This window comes from Rhinolophus sinicus, linkage group LG15, assembly GCF_036562045.2.
Source record: "Rhinolophus sinicus isolate RSC01 linkage group LG15, ASM3656204v1, whole genome shotgun sequence".
NCBI lineage: Eukaryota > Metazoa > Chordata > Mammalia > Chiroptera > Rhinolophidae > Rhinolophus > Rhinolophus sinicus.
The window spans coordinates 4,786,951-4,806,033 of record NC_133764.1 but is presented as its reverse complement, the minus strand read 5'-3'; positions in this window follow the sequence as shown (position 1 = coordinate 4,806,033).

Below are 19,083 nucleotides of genomic sequence, written 5' to 3'. Positions count from 1 at the left end.
CCTTCAGCACTGTTTTGGAGGCACTCAGTCTAATTTTGATGGTCTGTGATGGCTCTTGGTGGAGAAACAAGTTGGGCAGGGCGAGTGAGGAGGGGGACGCACCAGACAGTCTCGGGAAGCTTTACTGCACCATGAAGACCAGGGTTATTTTCCCAGGCTTCAGACTCTGGGGCTTCCCTGGGATCCCAGGTCCCATTCAGTTGATAGGGATTCCTGGCCCTGGCACCTCAGGTCCATCATGGAGGCTCAGGACAGTTCAGGAGCAAAGCTCACTTAGTGCCTGTCCATTTTCCATTTGCTCATCATGCCTCATGTCATGGAAACCAGGGAAGAAAATGTGGTTCTTGCCTTGGTCGAGTCTTCATTGGAGTTTCAAGACCAATTTTCACCTTGGCTGATGCTCTCTGTGGTTCCAGACTCCCCATATTCTAGATCTAAACTTCTTTACCTCTTATTTATCAGGATGCTCATGCAGTCTCTCCAACTGGGCATGTGGGTGGCTCCCTCCTCCCATAATGTTTATCCATTGTTTTAAGTGAACGCCCCTCACTAGCGGCCCTGTGAGCTTGTGGAAGAGGAATGCCAGCTCTTCTTGGACCCTCTATTTGTCAGATTCACTACTTTCAACGGCTGATGGCTCTCCCAACTCACTTGAAAATCAATGCTCCTTTTAGCCTTATTACCAAGACCTGTTATCTATTGGAGAAATGTTTGGGGCTGAGTGTATTTTCAGAAAAAAAGAAAGAAAAAAAAAAAAGGTGACCACACAACAGCAGCAAAAGACAAACTCCTCAGGTACTAAATTTCCACGTGCATGTGAGTCTATTTCTGGATTTTCTGGTCTACTTGTCTGTCTATTCATGTACCATTAATTAGAGGATTTATAGTATATTTCATTGTCTTGTAGGGCTAATTCTCCCTTCACATCTTTATCTCATTCATTGTTTTCCTGGCTATTGTTGCATGATTGCTTTGTCATAGGAAACTTTGTATCAACTTGTCTAGTTCCATAGAAGAGCTTGTTGGCATTCTTACTGAAAGGATCTGATTCTTGACTCAAATCTATCCCCACATTTTCAGCCTGACCTCTTGGCTGTCAAACATAAGGCTTGCATTAGTTTCCTAGGGCTGCTGTAACAAATTATCTCAAACTGGGGCCTTAAAACAACAGAACTTGACTCACTCATAGTTCTGGAAGTTAGCTGTCTGCAAACAGGGCCAGACTCCATCTTAAGACTGTAGAAAAGAATCATCCGTTCCTTCCTTCTTGAGTCTGGTGGTTGCTGGCAATCCTTGGCATTCTTTCTGTCACTTTAGTTTCTGTTTCCCTGGTCACATGATGTTTTCCCTGTGAGTGTGGCTGTCTGTGTCTTTACACAGCCTTCAGGTAAGGACAATAGCCACTGGGTTTAGGGTTTAAGGACCCCTCTAATCCAATATGACATCATGTTAACTAATTACATCTGCAAAGGCCATATTTCCAAGTAAGGTCACAATCTGAGATTCTGGGTGGACGTGCATTTTTGGAGCACACTATGTAACCCAGTACAGGGCTGTTTCTATAAATTAAAAGATGTGTGTGGAGACCTAGTTAGAGTCCGGTCAATAGGTCCTACAAAAGATAGCTATTCTGTTGGGAAAGTCTTCCCTGTGGTTTTGCTCCTACCTGTAGCCATTATTCTATTGAGCAGATGCTTTTCATAGTCAACTTCTACAGCAAACAACATGCTCTCTCAGCAACTCTTTCCCTCAGTCATACTCTCTTAATTCTCTTCCTTCTACAAATAGCTGTCTTTCCCTAAAGCCTCCTTTATACTCACTTGAAATTTTCTCGAGGGCAGTGCTTGTTTGCGTCATTTGCACATTTTAAAACATCAGCACTGGGAGACCTTTGGTATCTTTAATTTCCCCTTTATGCCTCAGCCAAAGAATGTCCGAACCTTTGCCTGAAGCATATTTTCCAGAGCTTCTTGGACCATTTTACTTTTCAGTTTTGACATATATATCACAAACTGGTGGTTTACAGGCCGAATTACAGCAGTACAACTTTAAACAGTAGCAATGATTCAGCTGATAAGTCTTCGATAAGACTTCACCACTTCCCATTGCTTTGTTCCCATTATTATATATTTTGATTGACACAGGAATGTGCCCATGTTGGAAACATTTGAACTTGCAGTGCCATTTAGCGGCTCAGGCCATGAATTATGTCCATCTTTGCCCAGGAGCTGTCCGTGGTGCACCAGGAAACTTCTCCTTTATAATTCTTAGATGTGTCTGTTAAAAGCATTCGCTTTTTTGGCAGTGGATATTATTTTCTCTCATTGATTTACAAGAATTCGTTTTATATACCAAGGCTATTAAGTTGTTATTTGTGTGCTAAAATTTTGCCCCTCATTCAACATTTGCCATTCAATTACCCCTAAACTACAAAAGTTATGTAGTTTCATTTAATGGTCAATTTTCTTTTATAGCTATTGCTTTTAGTGCCAGGATAATAAAGATTAAAAAATTGCCTAACTGAAATGGAGAGTGAAAATGCATAACATTTATAAAATAATTTTAAGAAAATTGTAATAATGCAATATATTTAAATTAGTCTATGTAATTTTTTTGGTACTCTTGTAGAGTACTTTGCATATGCTGTATTTTTAATTCACCTTTCATTATGATAAAAGCTGATATACACATGTTAGAAAATTGTAAATTTTGGAGAGCAGAAGTAAGAATATAAAAGCATTTCATCTCACTACTCACAGAATACCCCTTTTAACATTATACTAGGTATCTTTTCAGATACTTTTATAAGTTTTATGCCAAAATAAATTCATATTGTACATACTGCATTGTAACTTTTTTGCTAATATTATTCATCTTTTCATGTCAATAATTTTCATCTAATCTTATGGCTAAGCCATAGTCAAATTCCACAAATTGTCCTCAAAAGTCTTTTTAGCTTTTTTTTTTTTTTTCAAAATCATATTCAGTCCAGAACTACACATTGCATTGCTTGTTATGTTCCTTAAGTCTCTTTCAGATGGTTCCGGCTTGGTTTAAGAGATCAGGCCAAATGTCCTCCAGAGTGTTTCTCCTTTTGTAATTGGTTTCGGTTACTCATTGTATTATTTAGCTTGTTCCTCCCATGTACAGTCAGCCCTTAGTATCTCCAGGTTCAGCATCATGGACTCAACCAACCACAGATCAAAAACATTTTTTAAATGTCACATTGTTGCTGATATGTATGTACTATGTAGTTAGGCGCACAATTGTTGCTGGCTGCCTCTGTGTTGAACATGTACAGACTTTTTTTCTTGTCATGATTCCCTGAATAATACAGTGTAACAACTATTTACATAACATTTACATTGTATTAGGTACTATAAATAATCAAAAGATGATTTAAAGTTTTGGGGAGGTTGTGAGTAGGTTATATGCAAATACTATTCCATTTTATATAAGAGACTTGACCATCTGTAGATTTTAGTATGCACAGGTGGTCTTGGAACAAATCCCCCACAGATACTGAGAGATAATTGTATATCCAGTAAACTAGAGTTAAATTTAGAGCTTGATGCATTAAAGTCAAATATTTTGACATATAATGTGATAATTCACATAGGTGATGTGGTTTTCATGTTGAATCACATCAGAAGATACATATTATCTGATTGTCCACCATTTGTGATACTAAGATGGGACAAGATGCTAAGATCAACCACTAGTTTGGAATGATAAGAGTCTGATCCACTTATTGTAAATTACATTTCCCCTCTCATGACTATGATGTACTGTGCACGATACAAAAATCCAATTCACATTAGAGTCTTAACGCTGATTCATAATCGTTTCCTAAATCAATAATTTCATTAAGGTTTACAACATTATATGTTTTAATGCTATCAGTATTCCCATATTTATTAGCAGACATTCTTCTGTATTCACTCATTAACAAGGCTATTTGGTTATCCTGAAATATATTTCTATTGTAAAGGCAGGATTCACGCTTCCTTCCTTCTCATTAGTTAACGGTCATCAAATCAAGAAGTTGCTATAAGAGCTCTCTCAGGGAGTTACCAATCAGTTTTTTGTCTTCCTATTTTTTGAGTATTTTTATGAGTCATGAATTTTCACTTGAAATTGCAGGATTGAATTTGCTACAATATCATTTTTAGCTATTATTTTTAAGACTTTATTTTTTCAGAGCAGTCTTAGGTTTACAACAAAATTGAGAGGAAGGTAGAGAGAGTTCTCAGATGCCCCCTGCCCCCCACCACATGCATAGTCTTCCCCATTTATCAACATTACTCACCAGAATGGTACATTTTAAACCAAGGATGGACTTACATTGATACACTATAATCGCCCCAAGTCCATAGTTTACCTTGAGGTTCACTCTTGGTGTTGTACATTATATAAGTTTGTATAAATGTATAATGACATATAGCCATTATTATAATACCGTACAGAGTACTTTCACTGCTATAAAAATCCTCTACGCTCTGCCTACTTACCCCCTGCTCCAACCATGCCCCTGCCTGTGCAACTGCTGATCTTTTTACTGTCTCCATAGTTTTGCCTTTTGCAGAATGTCATAAAGTGGGAATCATACAGTATGTAGCCTTTTAGGATCAACTTCTTTTATTTACTAAACCTGCATTTAAGTTTCCTGCATGTCTTGCCATGGCTCATTCCTTTTTAGCATGGAATAATATTCCATTGTCTGGATGCAGCATAGTTTGTTTACCCATTCACTTGCTGAAAAATACCTTGGTTACTTCCAAGCTTTAGCAAGTATGAATAAAGCTGGTATAAACATATGTGTGGAGGCTTTTGTGTGTACCTCAGTTTTCAACTCCTTGGTAAATACCCAGGAGCATGATTGCTGCATCATATGATGAGTACATTTAATTTTGTAAGAAACCTCCACACTGTCTTCCAAAGTGGCTGTATCACTTTCTTTTTCCACCAGTAACAAATAAGAGTTCCTGTAGCTCCACACTTTCATCAGCATTTGGTGTTGTCAGTGTTCTGGAGTTCGGCAATTCTAACAGTGTGCAGTAATATCTCATTGTTGTTTTTAAATTTTTAAAAAAATTTTTTTATTAAATTTGTTACAGTGACATTGGTTAACAAAATTATATAGGTTTCAAATGTACAATTCTATAATACATCCTGTGTGTTCCCACCCAAAGTCAAATCTCCTTCTGTCACCATATATTTGACCCCTTTCACCCTTTTCCTTCACCTCCTTTCCCCTCTGGTAAACACAATACTGTTGTCTGTGTCTAGGAGTTTTTATCTTGTTCGTTTGTCGCTTTAGTTTTGCATCCCACATATGAGGAAAATCATGGCTCTGACTTTCTCTGTCTGACTTACTTTGCTTAACACGATATTTTCAAGATCCATCCATGTTGTTGCAAATGGCAGTATTTCGTCTTTTTATGGTTGTGTAATATTTCATTGTATATATGTACCACATCTTCTTTATCCATTCATCTGTTGATGGACACTTCAGTACTTCAGTTGTTCCATGTCTTGGCCACCATGAATAACGCTGCAAAAAACATAGGGGTACATATATCTTTATGAATAGATGTTTTCAAAATGTTCAGGTATATACCCAGAAAAAGTATTGCTGAGTCATATGGTAATTCTATTCTTATTTTTTGGGGGAACCTCCATACTGTTTTCCACAGTGGCTGCACATTTTACATTCCCACCAGTAGTGTATGAGGGTTCCTGTTTCTCCACAACCTCTCCAACACTTGTTATTACTTATCTTGTTGATAATAGCCATTTTAACAGGTGTGAGGTGATATCTCATTGTGGATTTGATTTGCATTTCCCTAATAGCTAATGAAGTTGAGCATCATATCTTCATATATCTATATCTATCTACACACACACACACACACACACACACACACACACACACACACAAGGTCTGATAATTAAGTTTGTGAACTTACCACCATGCACTTACATTGGCAGCACTGTACAAACAGCTCAGTAAGGTTTCATAACTTTGGTATATCAGTGTCTCACAGCTGTGTTCGTGTTGATGTGTGGCAGTGTCTTGCTGAGTGGCATTCATTATTGTTGTTGCGTGTTTTTGTGTGCCATCGTGAGAACGTCTGAGCTTGAATTAGAGCAATGCACAAACATTAAATTTCTTGTTAAATTTGGCAAGAGTGGAAGTGAAAGCAGGGACATGCTAGTCCAAGTTTATGGGGATAATACCATGAAGAAAACAGCAGTGTACAAATGAATTAAACATTTTTCTGAGGGGAGAGAACACGTCACTGATGAAGAAAGGTCAAGGAGGCCAGTAATGAGCAGAGCTGATGAAAACATTGCAAAAATTCATTGAATTGTGTGTTCAAAATCATTAAAATCATTGGCTGACTGAGAGAAGCATAGCAGACCAAGTAACCATCAACAGAGAAGCAGTTAGGAAAATCTTAACTGAATATCTTGGCATGAGAAAGGTGTGTGCAAAAATGGTCCCAAAGGAGTTCACTGATGAACAAAGGCAAAGGAGAGGTGAAGTTTGCCAAGACCTTTTGGAGAGGCAAGACAATGTTTTGGTCCATGTTATCACTGGTGATGGAACATGGGTGTACCAATATGACCCTGAAACAAAGCATCAAAGTGCACAATGGAAGTCGGCCAACTCTCCACGACTGAAAAGTTCCGTCAGTCCAAGTCAAGAGTCAAAACAATGTTGCTAACCTTTTTTGATATCAGAGATTATTAATTATGAATTTGTACCAACTGGACAAACAGTTTACCAAGTTTGCTATTTGGAAATGCTGAAAAGGCTGCATGAAAAAATTGGACAAAAACAACCTGAACTTTTCACCAACAATTCATGGCTCTTGCATCACAACAATGCATCAGTTCACATGGCACTGTCTGTGAGGGAGTTTTTAGCTACTAAACATATAACTGTATTGAAACACCCTCCCTACTCACCTGATCTGGCCCCCAATGACTTCTTTCTTAACTCAAAGATAAAGGAAATATTGAAAGGAAGACATTTTGATGATATTCAGGACATAAAGGGTAATAGGACAACAACTCTGATGGCCATTACAGAAAAAGAGTTCCAAAATTGCTTTGAAGGGTGGACTAGGCACTGGCATCGGTGCATAGCTTCCCAAGGGGAGTACTGCGAAGGTGACCATAGTGATGAGTTCACGAACGTAATTGTCAGACCTCATGTGCGTGTTTGTGTGCGTGTGTGTGTGTGTGTGTGTGCGTGTGTGTGTGTGTTTGCCATTTTTCTGTCTTTTTGGGAGAAGAGTATGTTCAGGTCCTCTACCCAATTTTTAATTGGATTGTTTTATTTGTTTGTTTATGTTGTTGAGTTGTATGAGTTCTTTATAAATTTTGCATATTAACCCCTTATTGGAGGTGTTGTTTGCAAATATCTTCTATTTGGCAGGTTGCCTTTTTGTTTTGTTGATGGTTTCTTTTGCTGTGTTAAAGCTTTTTAATTTGCTATAGCCCCATTCATTTGGTTTTGCTTTTACTTACCTGTCCTTTGAGGTCAAATTAATACAATTTTCCCTGAGACCAAGGTCTGTAAGTTTATTACCTGTGTTTTCTTCTATGTATTTTATTGTTTCAAGTCTTATTCTTAGGTCTTTGGTTTATTTTGAGTTAATTTTTGTGTATGGTGACAAACAGCAGTCTAGTTTTATTCTTTTGCATGTGGCTTTCCAATTTTCCCAGCATTGTATATTGAAGGGGCTTTCTTTTCTCCATTGTATGTTTGTGGCTCCTTTGCCAAAAATTATAGCCCATATACTATATGTAGGTTTATTTCCAGGTCTCAATTCTCTTCCATTGGTCTGTCTGTCTGTTTTTCTGCTAATACCATGCTTTTTTGATTATTGTTTTGTAGTATAATTTGACGTCAGGGAGTGTGAAAATTTCCAGTCTTATTCTTTTTTCTCAGGATACTTTAGCTATTGGGGGTCTTTTGTGATTACATACAAATCGAATGCTTTTCTGTTCTTTTTAAAATTTCTTTTTAAAAATACCATTGGGATTTTGATGGCAGTTGCATTAAATCTGTATATTGGATAATATGGCCATTTTAACTGTGTTGATTCTTCCAATCCATAAACACAGAATATCTTTCCATTTCTGTGTCTCTTCAATTTCTTTTAATACTGTCTTGTAGTTTTCAGTGTATAGGCCCTCATTGTTGTTTTAATTTGCATTTCTCTGGTGACGTATAATGTGAAGCAACTCTTTATATGCTTATTTGCTATCTATATGTCTTCTTTGGTGAGGTGTCTGTCGAAGTTTTGGGCTCATTTTAAAATCAGATTACACATTTACTTGTTATTGAGTTATAATTATTTATTCATGTATGCATTTCAATATAGACAAAGTACTAGGTACTGGGAATAAAGAGGATTCTCTATTTATGAACAAGATAGACTCTAAAAGATCATTCTTAAGGTCATTTGCTTGGAAGTTCAAAGTATAATTATAAATATAAACACTTGTTAACATGAGTAGTCAGTAGAGTTGATGAGATTTTGTTCTTTAGTCTCTGTGCTATGAAAGCCTATATGTTCAAAATTCTTTAAAGAGATGCTTGCTGACAAAAATAAATAAAGTGTGCTTTAATAAAATCAGTGTCTGTGGATAAAGAGTGAGTAAATAAATTATATTAGTAACAACATTACCACTCTAGGAGAGAGGGCCTGAGGGATGAAGATCGTTCTGAATTATTTTTAACCTTTCATTATGGAAAATTTAAAAAAATATAGAAAAGTAAACAGAGCTATAGTGAACATAATGCACCTTCAACAATATCAGGACATGCCCAGTCGCGTTTCTTCTATGCCCTATTCACTTCTCCTTTGCCCCTGCATAATTAAATGCAAATTATAAATCATTTATAAACTTTCAACACTAATCTCCAACTAAAATGACTTTTAAAAACATAATTATAATACCACTATCACCCTAGGAAATGAACAATAAATCCTTAATATATCAAGTATCTTATAGTGTTCATATTTTTCCAATTGTTTTATATAATATTTTTTAAGGTAAATTTGAGTCTTGGTCCAAATAAGGTCCAAAAATTCCATCTGGTTGATTTGTTACCTCAGATCCAAAGATTTTTTTTTCTTTTTCCAAATCTTTCTTTCTTCTTGCAAAATGTATTGAAGGGACCAGGTTATTTGTCCTATAGAATTTCCCATAGTCTAGACTTTGCAAATTCAGGCACTATAGAATTTCCCATGCTGTCATTTAACATGAGCCTTGTATTTTGTGTAAGTGTATAGTTTGATTTACAGAAGTGAATCTAACCTGAAATCAGCTTAATTCATTAGTGTTTGAAAACTGTTGATACTTGAATTTTATCATTTTTTTCTTTTTCGCTAGCTGGAATATTTCTTAAAAGATCACTGTTTTCTTATTAATTACTTAATTACCCAGTGCTATAAATCACATAGAAAAGGCAAGATAAATTCTTGATTATTTTCTGTTACTTACAAATTTTCAAAATAATGGGGAATATTCAAGAATATTCCAAAAGTGACCAATTTCTTTAGTATCATTATGAGCTCATAAATTTAAATATATTTGGCATACTTCAATCCATTATTGTTACTTATTTATTTATTTGCTCAAGTCATCCCATCTTTGGCCAGTGGGAGCCTCTTCAAATTGGCTCTTGAATCCTTCGAATCGTAATTTTGGTTAGTTTCCTTGCTTCCTGGCATCACAAGATGGTCCCCTTTTCTGCATTTCCTTCTCAAGACCTGGAATCAGACATTTCTGCAAGGAGCTCTGGTTCCTTTTAGTGGGAAATGTTATTCAGAAACCATGAAGTGGGTTCCAAAGGCCAATGGGCCATTATATTGTTAAATTTTTTAATTTTTTGTCTGGTTTGGATGGAAACACTGATGTCCATTTGCTTTGCAAACAGGCACCCCGCAGAACTGCTATTAGTTCAGAAAGCTTTCAATGGTTTCTCTTAACTATATATAATCAGGTAGATGACATAATCTACACATTAAAGTTAATTTTGATTTCACCTTTAAAGTATTTCTTCTGCTTTTTAATATTGCATATCCTAGTATATTGAAATGTACTCTAAGAACAATAATAAGTTGATAAATAGCAGTGATGACAGTTGTTACTTTTGTATTAGTGGAAATATAGCTGCACATTGTCATTAAGGATAATATTTGTATTATTTTTAAATAAGTACCTTTTCATATTTAGTTTACCAAGACTTTTTTTAAAAAATAAATTAAGGGGCCGGCCCGGTGGCTCAGGCGGTTGGAGCTCCATGCTCCTGGCTCCGGGGACTGCCGGTTCGATTCCCATGTGGGCCAGTGGGCTCTCGGCCACAGGGTTGCCAGTTCAATTCCTCGAGTCCCTCAAGGGATGGTGGGCTCTGCCCCCTGCAACTAAGGTTGAACATGGCACCTTGAGCTGAGCTGCCTCCCGGATGGCTCAGTTGGTTGGAGCACGGGCTCTCAACCACAAGGTTGCCAGTTCAATTCCTCGACTCCCGCAAGGGATGGTGGGCAGCGCCCCCTGCAACTAAAATTGAACATGGCACCTTGAGCTGAGCTGCTGCTGAACTCCCGGATGGCTCAGTTGGTTGGAGTGCATCCTCTCAACCACAAGGTTGCCGGTTCGACTCCCGCAAGGGATGGTGGGCTATGCCCCTGCAACTAGCAATGGCAGCTGGACCTGGGGCTGGGCTGTGCCCTCCACGGCTAGGACTGAGGGAGCAACAACTTGAGGCTGAACAGCACCCTCCACGGCTGGGATTGAGGGGACAACAACTTGACTTGGAGAGGAGGCCTGGAAGTGCACAGTGTTCCCCAATAAAGTCCTGTTCCCCTTCCCCAATAAAATCTTTAAAAAAAATTAATTAATTAATTAATTAATTGATTAATTAATTAATTAAGGTTGGGTATACCAAATCCATTTTCAATACTTCATAAGATGTTGAATGTTTCTCTTTTGACCTAATGATATAATGAGCAATACAAATATTTTTTCTAATATTAAGCCATCATTGCACTCTTATGATCAATTTACTTGGCCATGATGGTTTTTGTTTTGTTTTTTCTTTTTAACAGAATACTTGTGTTAATTTGTTTATATTTTATTTAGGATTTTGTAATGACATGAAGACATGAACATTCATAAAATGACTTTTTTTTTTTTTTTTTTTTAGTGTTCTTTGTCAGAATTAAACTATCCTTATGAAATGAATTGGCAAACTTTCTATCTTTTTCTATGAGCTAGGACATTTTAAATGGTATGGAAATTCTTTTTTTTAAGGACTCAAAAACTTACCCAAAAAACCATTTGAGCCTGGTGTCTTTTTAGTTGTTGATTATCTGGAAGCTTTTCTAAATTCTTTCACTATTAGTGATCAACTCGTTTTCAACATCTTTTTAAATCCATTTCTGTCATACATATATTTCAGATTTATTCTTTTACTGTTTGACATTATGCTGTATTCATTGGAGTTTGTGTAATTTCTATATTTTAAATTTATTGACATCTTATTTGTGACCTAGTATATTAATTATTTGTATAAGTGTTTGATGGATTATTGGAAATAATTATATCCTCTTGGGTGTAAAGTTTGATATATAAGCATATTCTGCAAAATAACCTTATTAATTATGTTACTCAAAAATCATCTACTCATATGTCATTATGTATCTTTAGTCTAGTGGTCTAATTTAATGTTTTAGTCTATGATCATAGCTGTGCTTTAGCCAGTATATCTTCATATACCTGATAATGATTTGTATTTATACATTTTAATTCTAAACCACTTGGATTATATAGGCTCATAACTATAATAGTTTTATTGTGGATTGTTTTTTCCCTGATTTTAAAATTTAATTGTGTCATAAATTCTGTTATTACTAATGTGAGTTTTGCCAACCTAGTTTTCTCTTTTTTTAATTTTCCCTTTCCTTCCTTTCTTCTCTCCCTCCTTCCTTCCTTCCTTTTTTCTTGTTGCTCTCTCTCTTTTGAAATTTATAATGTAAAGTTTACATATAAATATAAAGTTTTTGCTTCATAGTTTATAATATAAATGTAATACTCATTTTCTGTTCTTCTAACTTTCTATTTTTTCTCTGTGCCTTTTGAAATTAAACATTTGTTTTATTTTTTTCAACTAATGTGAGAATCTTGTATTTCAGTGTGGATGTTTAATCCATCTATATTTAGTGTTACAAATACAATAATTTTCTTTTATTATTTTGTTTTATGCTTTCAGCTTTTTACGTTCCCTTTTGCTATGTTGCTCATTTTCTTTCTTAAGTACTTTTTCCCCCCAGCATAGCATCTTTCAAAGAAACTTTGGGAATCAATATTTTGAGGAGATGTTAATGGATGCTCTGGAAAAAACTACGTTAGTATATTTCGTGATTAAACAAGATAGGGAAATATTTGGGGATTCTTTGGGGGGAACCACAATAAATATAATAAAAGTGGAGTTCCTAAGATTCTCAGCAACTAAGTGTTCTGTTTAGCTATGTTTAATCGAGCTCACAACCTTATGTGAATTCAGAACACAGTTTTCATAATACATCTAGTAATAGCCTATGGAATTGTAGTTTGTACAATAACAGTTTGTAAAATGCACTCTTAGTGATTTTTAACTCACGCATCCTACTTTATTATATAACTGTTCACCTTTGAGTATTCTAACAGTACGTAGTGAACCTATTTTACAACCCTACTTTTGAACTGATCTCCTGTTTGTGTGTCTCTTTAATTGATGCCTCGGATTTACTGCTGCTTATAACATGGTATCATGGTGTAATTCTATCACCATTAGAGTTTGCCAGCTGAGACATTTTATTAGCAAATAATTAAATTGAACTACTACAAGAGAAATGTATAGTGGCAACTATAGCTTGGCCTCAGGTAGACGTTCAAGTTACTACTGATAGGAAAGGAATATCTAAGGATGATAAGAGAGAAACAGAAGATCTGAAGCCCACACAAAGATTGACAAGAGATTACCACCTAACACATGGAGATCGGCTTTAAAAGGGACAACGTCATCACATTAAGCTGGCACTTTTATTCCAAGGAGTTCAAAGAACTTCAAAGGCTCCATGACAGAAGGAGTTTATTACAGCCAAAAGGTAACATAGTTGGCTTTGGAACACCCATTGATGGTTTGATGGTTTACTAGTTTTCAAAGAAAGAGAAAAAAAAATGGTCCATGAGGAAAAAATAGTTGAGAAGTAAGGAGAACAGTGATGTAGTGACAGTTCAGCACCCACTCAATATGTCCTTGACTAAGTCATTTCATTTCTCTCACCCTCAGTCACTGCAGCTGGAAAAGAGAGCAGAGAAGTAGCTGATATTTACATCCTTACATTGTGGCCTCAGATAGTGCAAATCTATGAATATGAGTTTTGGGGTGTTGCTATAACAACGTCCCAGTGAACACCGTGGTGTACATCTGTGTGTGTGTTGTAGCATTTCTTGTGGGTAGTATTGGTTGCAACCCAGTAGAAGATGCTGAAATAATTTAGTAAGTCATTACCAGAAATAATTAAGAAATATGATAGAGTAGTATAAAAATATGAGAAAATATCAGTTAAGGGTAATGCATGTTTTGTGAAATTATGTATTATTTTAATTATAAATGTTTCTGTATGTATGTACTGGATTGTCCTTAAAGGGTACTTCTTACTGTGGTTGTTTAAAAACAGTTTGAAATACACTCCATGGATAGTAATTATCTAGAGATGGATTTGATGAGTCATATGCTCTGTTCACTTTTAACTTCATTAGGCATGACAAGTTTTTCACCAAACTAGTGCTGTGAACTTACACGCTCATCAGCTACATTTCAAAGTCTGAATACTCCCTAACACATTTTTTTCAGATATGTTAATTTTCTCAAGCTAACGGGTGTGAAACTTCATGCTATTACCATTTTCATTTTCCTGATTGCTAGTGAGGTTGAAAAACTTTTCAAAGAACCTATTGGTCATTTGAGTTTCTTATTTATTGATTTATTTGTTCATACCCTTTGTCCTTTTAATATTGACCAATAGGATTAAAAACATTATATATAGATACGTAATGAGTTATATCCACTGCTAATATTTTTTTCGTTAAGAAGTGCAAAGCTTTATGGTGTCTTCCAGTTTAGGTATCTTAAATTTTAACATGGTCAAATTTATCAACTTTTCTTTGTGATCTGTGCTTTTTGGTTCTCACTTAGAAATACTTCCCTAATCCAATTTCATAAAAACATATCTCTATGTATTCTTCTTAAAGTTTTAAAGTTTTGCTTTTCAGATTTTGTCTTTATTCCATCTGAAGCGTGCTTTTGTGCATTGTGTGAGGCAGGGACCTACTTTTTTTTAATATGGAGAGCCAATTTTCTCAACAGCATTTATTTGGTAATTCATTCTTTACTCAACTGTAACATGACCTTTCTCATATATCAAGCTCCCAGGTATATGTAGCTCTGCTTTTGTTATGAAAACAACTGCTACCTTACAAAGCTGATTTTACTTGCTCTTAGACATTCCCTGATAACTCCTCAAAATAGAGAAATTAATTTTGCAGAGGATTGTAGCCCTGCCCTGATATGTGTTTGAAAGGTTTCAATTAGCAAGGAACAGAAAATGCAGGTTATATGCATTAAATAAACATGAAAATATATTGATTTCTTCTATGTAGGAGGCATTCTGTTATGAAGTAGTGATAAAGATATAAATAGGATTGTTATCCTTACACAGTAAGAAAGAGCTTCAAAGAAGTTATGGTCTGTGTGGGAGCAGAGCCCCAGAAAGTAGTTTACAGGCTCTCGGCCTCACGTGGAGGAGTGCTGGCTCGGGTAGTAGATGGCCGTCAGCTGTGGCTGATTGGCCGTCAGCTGTAGCCAGTTAGCCAATTAGCCGCCAATATAACTGCTGCGGCTACGGAGGAGAGCCTAGGAGAGTGGAGGAGAGTAAAAGAGAGTCGTCGGTGGGTTGCAGACAAAACGGACAGCAGGTCGCACGTCCAGTGAACCCAGCCTCCAGTGAGACCGTAGTGGTGTGACTCCCCTACCTATGGCTCCGTGGGTGTTCCTTTTTGGCCTCACCATATCCTGCGTTCTTGTGTGGAGAGCGGGAGCAGAGACCCCGCAGGCCTCCCTGCACGACAGTTTGATAGACACGTAGTAGTTCTCAACCCTATTAGACTGAGCACTCCATTTTAACAAAATTTTAAAATCACCCCTAGTACTATATAGTTTCTTCCTAGAGACTCAATTGGAAATTGGGTAAACACTCTTCTGCTGTTGGTTTTCTACCCGTCCTACATCTCTCGTTTCTCCCCCTGGGAATTTTTTTTTCCCCCTCAGGAGGAGGAAGCTGTGTGTTACGCATCTCACCTTTCTCTTCTCCTGGTGTTTTTCCCCCTTTCTTCACTGTTGGGTAGGAAGGGTTTGAGCTATTATGTATTACACATAATACAGCATAATCATCGTATATTACCTTGCTCAATACTAAAAACGTTTAAATAGTCAACAGAATAGTCAAAACATTCAACTAGAAATAACCATAATGGGAATGTGGAAGGAGAGGTGGGACATGAAGGAGAGTGAAATTCTCAGCTATCAGAGCAGGAAGTAATGCCTAAAATTCAGAAAATCAAAAAAATAGTAATATAACATGCTATTTAGAAATGTCGATTTATCTGCCAGAATCAACTAAAATAGTTTAAAGTGATTGGCTCTCGACATGAAGACTAAGAGGCACAGAGAGATTCAGAGGATGGTAGTTTTTCATTTTAAGCGTTTTGTTAAATTTCATTTTTAAATCATGTATATGTATTACCTCAATTAAAAGATATTTTTCTTATTGAAAAGCAGCAGGCTTTTCAGTGGTAGAGAGAAGAAAGCATGGCAGCTTTGCAGGAGAAATATGGTTCCTCCCCCCATATTGCTTTCTGTTTCTGAATGCGTGTTACACACCAGCAGCCAGTCTCAGGGAATCAGCTGAGACAATGAAATGGTACCAATATCCCAAACAGGTGAACCTGGACAAATAACATGAACATAGCAAACACTGTCCCTCAACATAACTCCCAGAAAGTTGGAAAGTTTGGAGAGGTGAATTACGATCCCAGGCAAGGAAACTTTCTTTTCATCTTCTTGTCTCTTGTCTCTCACAGTACGAACATAAACATCGTGTCATAAAACAAAGGTAAACTGGAGAGGGCAGAGACTGCTGATGGTGCGCTCAGGTAGGAGGCTGATGAAGTTGTCCAGGTGTGAGAGGAGTAGCACCAGAACCAGCGGCAGCAGCATCAGAAGAGCCTTGGGTACTGATGGCTTGTGAGGGGGATGGAGTCACAGAGGCACCATTTAGGTGAATGTGGGGATGGGGTGCCATTCCAGACAGTCAACACTTGGTAGCAACTGGTAGGATGTTGACAGGTAAGGGTTATATGTGGTTGCATCATGATTAGATAATATAAACAGCTACTTGGTAAACCAGGAAAAAGGAAAGTTGGCAATGTCTGAGTATTCTGGGCTTGCCATAACATAATATCACAGACTGGGTAGCTTAAACAACAGAAATTTATTGTCTTACTATTCCTGAGCCTGGAAGTCTCAGATCAGGGTGTTGGCAGTTGTTTTCTTTCTGAAGACTCACTGCTTGGCTTGCAGATGGCTGTCTTCTCCCTGTGCCTTCACGTGGTCTCCTCTCTGTACATCTCTGTATCGAATATCCTCTACTTATGAGGATACCAGTCATATTGGGTGGCCTCAACTTAATTACCTCTTTAAAGACCTTATCTCCAAATATAGTCACATAAGATTTTAGAGGATAGGTATGCAACATGTGAATTTGGGGGGACAGAATTCAGCCCACAACAGCTATGATGCCACATCTCATGTGACACAACACATTCTCTACTCCACCTTCCAGATCTTCTGTAAATATCCTAATGCATCTGTCTTTTTAATGCCTGTGTTTAGTCCTCAGCCCTAATTCTCTTACCTCCTCCCATCCCATTACTTGGCACTTATTTTTGTACATAAAATGTCTTCAAAGATGAAACATTACAAATCTATACTGCACAGTTCTTGCTGATTGTGCACTTTGAGAAAACTTTCCATAAAATAAAATCCATCCATGATAGAGAAATAATGAAGTAATTTTAGATCCTGTTGCATTCCCTCATTAAAAACAAAAGACATGTAATTTCTAAATACATAAACAATTTTAAAAACAAACATTTTTATATTTTCAGAATGGATACTTATAATAATGAGATTGTTCATCACTGATTCAAGTGGTCGTTGAAATCCTGGGTGTAAATGGAGACACTGCAAGAAGTCTGTAGCCCAGATGGAGACAAAGACCATAATCTTTGGCTGCACTGACTTTGGATGGTTGGACAGCTAGTTACCTCTTCAATCTCTGCCCCTCATAGAAAAAGATTACTGCATATTTCTTTTAAGTGATATGCTACACACAATTGAAGATATGTTTGGTACACTTAGAGGTTTCAAGATACTTAGTTCACATAAGCTGAGTACATTTTGTTTCATGTGTTTTCATTCATTGGAAGCAAATTTCTAACATAAACAATAATAAAGTTTTCCAAAAACATTATCAGTCTTTTTGACCTATACTGTGTCCTAAAGTATAAGACGTGAATGTGTTAAAGCCACCTCATGATAGTATGAAGACTCAGTAGAAGTTTCAACACTTTATCACCAAGGAATTATCTCTCCATGTTAGAAGTGTTATGTCCCTCTCTCTGTCTCATGTTTCAGGCAACATCCAGGTAAAACAAAGGCATTCTGCTAGCTACCGTTCTGCTGACACCCTGTGAAATGTTGACAAAAGCAATGCATAATTATGAGCCTGGAATTTGTACCTACTCAAATTAGCATCAAGGTGACAAAAAACACTATTTTTGTTTATGTGTTTTTAGGAAAAAAAAATGCATGAAACCAGATTGAAGAAAAATGAGAAAATGATTCTGCCTTCTAACCTAGTCCACAATGCCAAATTGATCCAGAAAAGCATGGAAAACAAAATAAAATGGTGCATTGGTGTCTTAAAATGAAAAATCTGAGCCTAAGCTGAGTGAGATGTTTTCAGACTTTGCAAAAGAACTATTTTTTTTTGGTCCGGGTTGGGGAGGTTTGTTCTTTTGTTGATGTTCATTTCTTAAACTTTTGACAGGTGAAAAGAACAAATCGTTTTTGTTCTTTTGATTCAGGCTTTTGGATTAAAAAAAAAAAAACAATGGAATGAGTTTTATCTTAATATTATCTGACATTTATTTTAATTCTTACTTGACATTTGGAATATAGGATTTTTAGGGTCTTCTTTGCATTTCACTCTTTCAGTGAGTCAATATTTTGCTTTCTCCCCTGGACAGGGTCATATCTTATCTCAGATGACCCTTTCCAGAAGTTAAATCCATCATGAGGGTCTTTGGTTTCAAGCAATAGAAATATATTCAACCTTTCTTAAAAGGGAATTTATTATAAGGAAATGGAAATGTTACGCCTCCCAAGTGTGGACAATGATGGCCCAACGTCACTGGCCTGGGAAAAGATTCTGAGATCAAACTAGAAAGATGCCCACCCCCAAGTGCCATGGAGATCTGGAGACATGTTTGTTGCAGGGACGGTGGACCAACCACAAGGAACAATTCAAGGACAACCTAAATTGGCATTTAAGAGCAAGGCTCCCAGCTTCAGGCTCAAAATGGTAGAGCAGAAATATCCTGAGATCACCTCCCCTCATTGACACCAAAACTATAACTACATATAGAACAGAAATATCTGAGAACAACCTGAAGATTAGCAGAACAGATTTTCTACAACTACGAATATAAAGAAAAAACCATACTGAGATGGGTAGGAAAGGCAGAGACTCAGTCTAGTCAGGACCTACCCTTCCCCCCACTTATGGTGAGCCACAAGTGGGAGGAATATCTCAGCTGTGGAGGCCCCCCAAAAGAGTGAGAGGTTGGAGCCCCAGCCTGGGGGACCTGCACCAGGAAGATGAGCCTTTATAA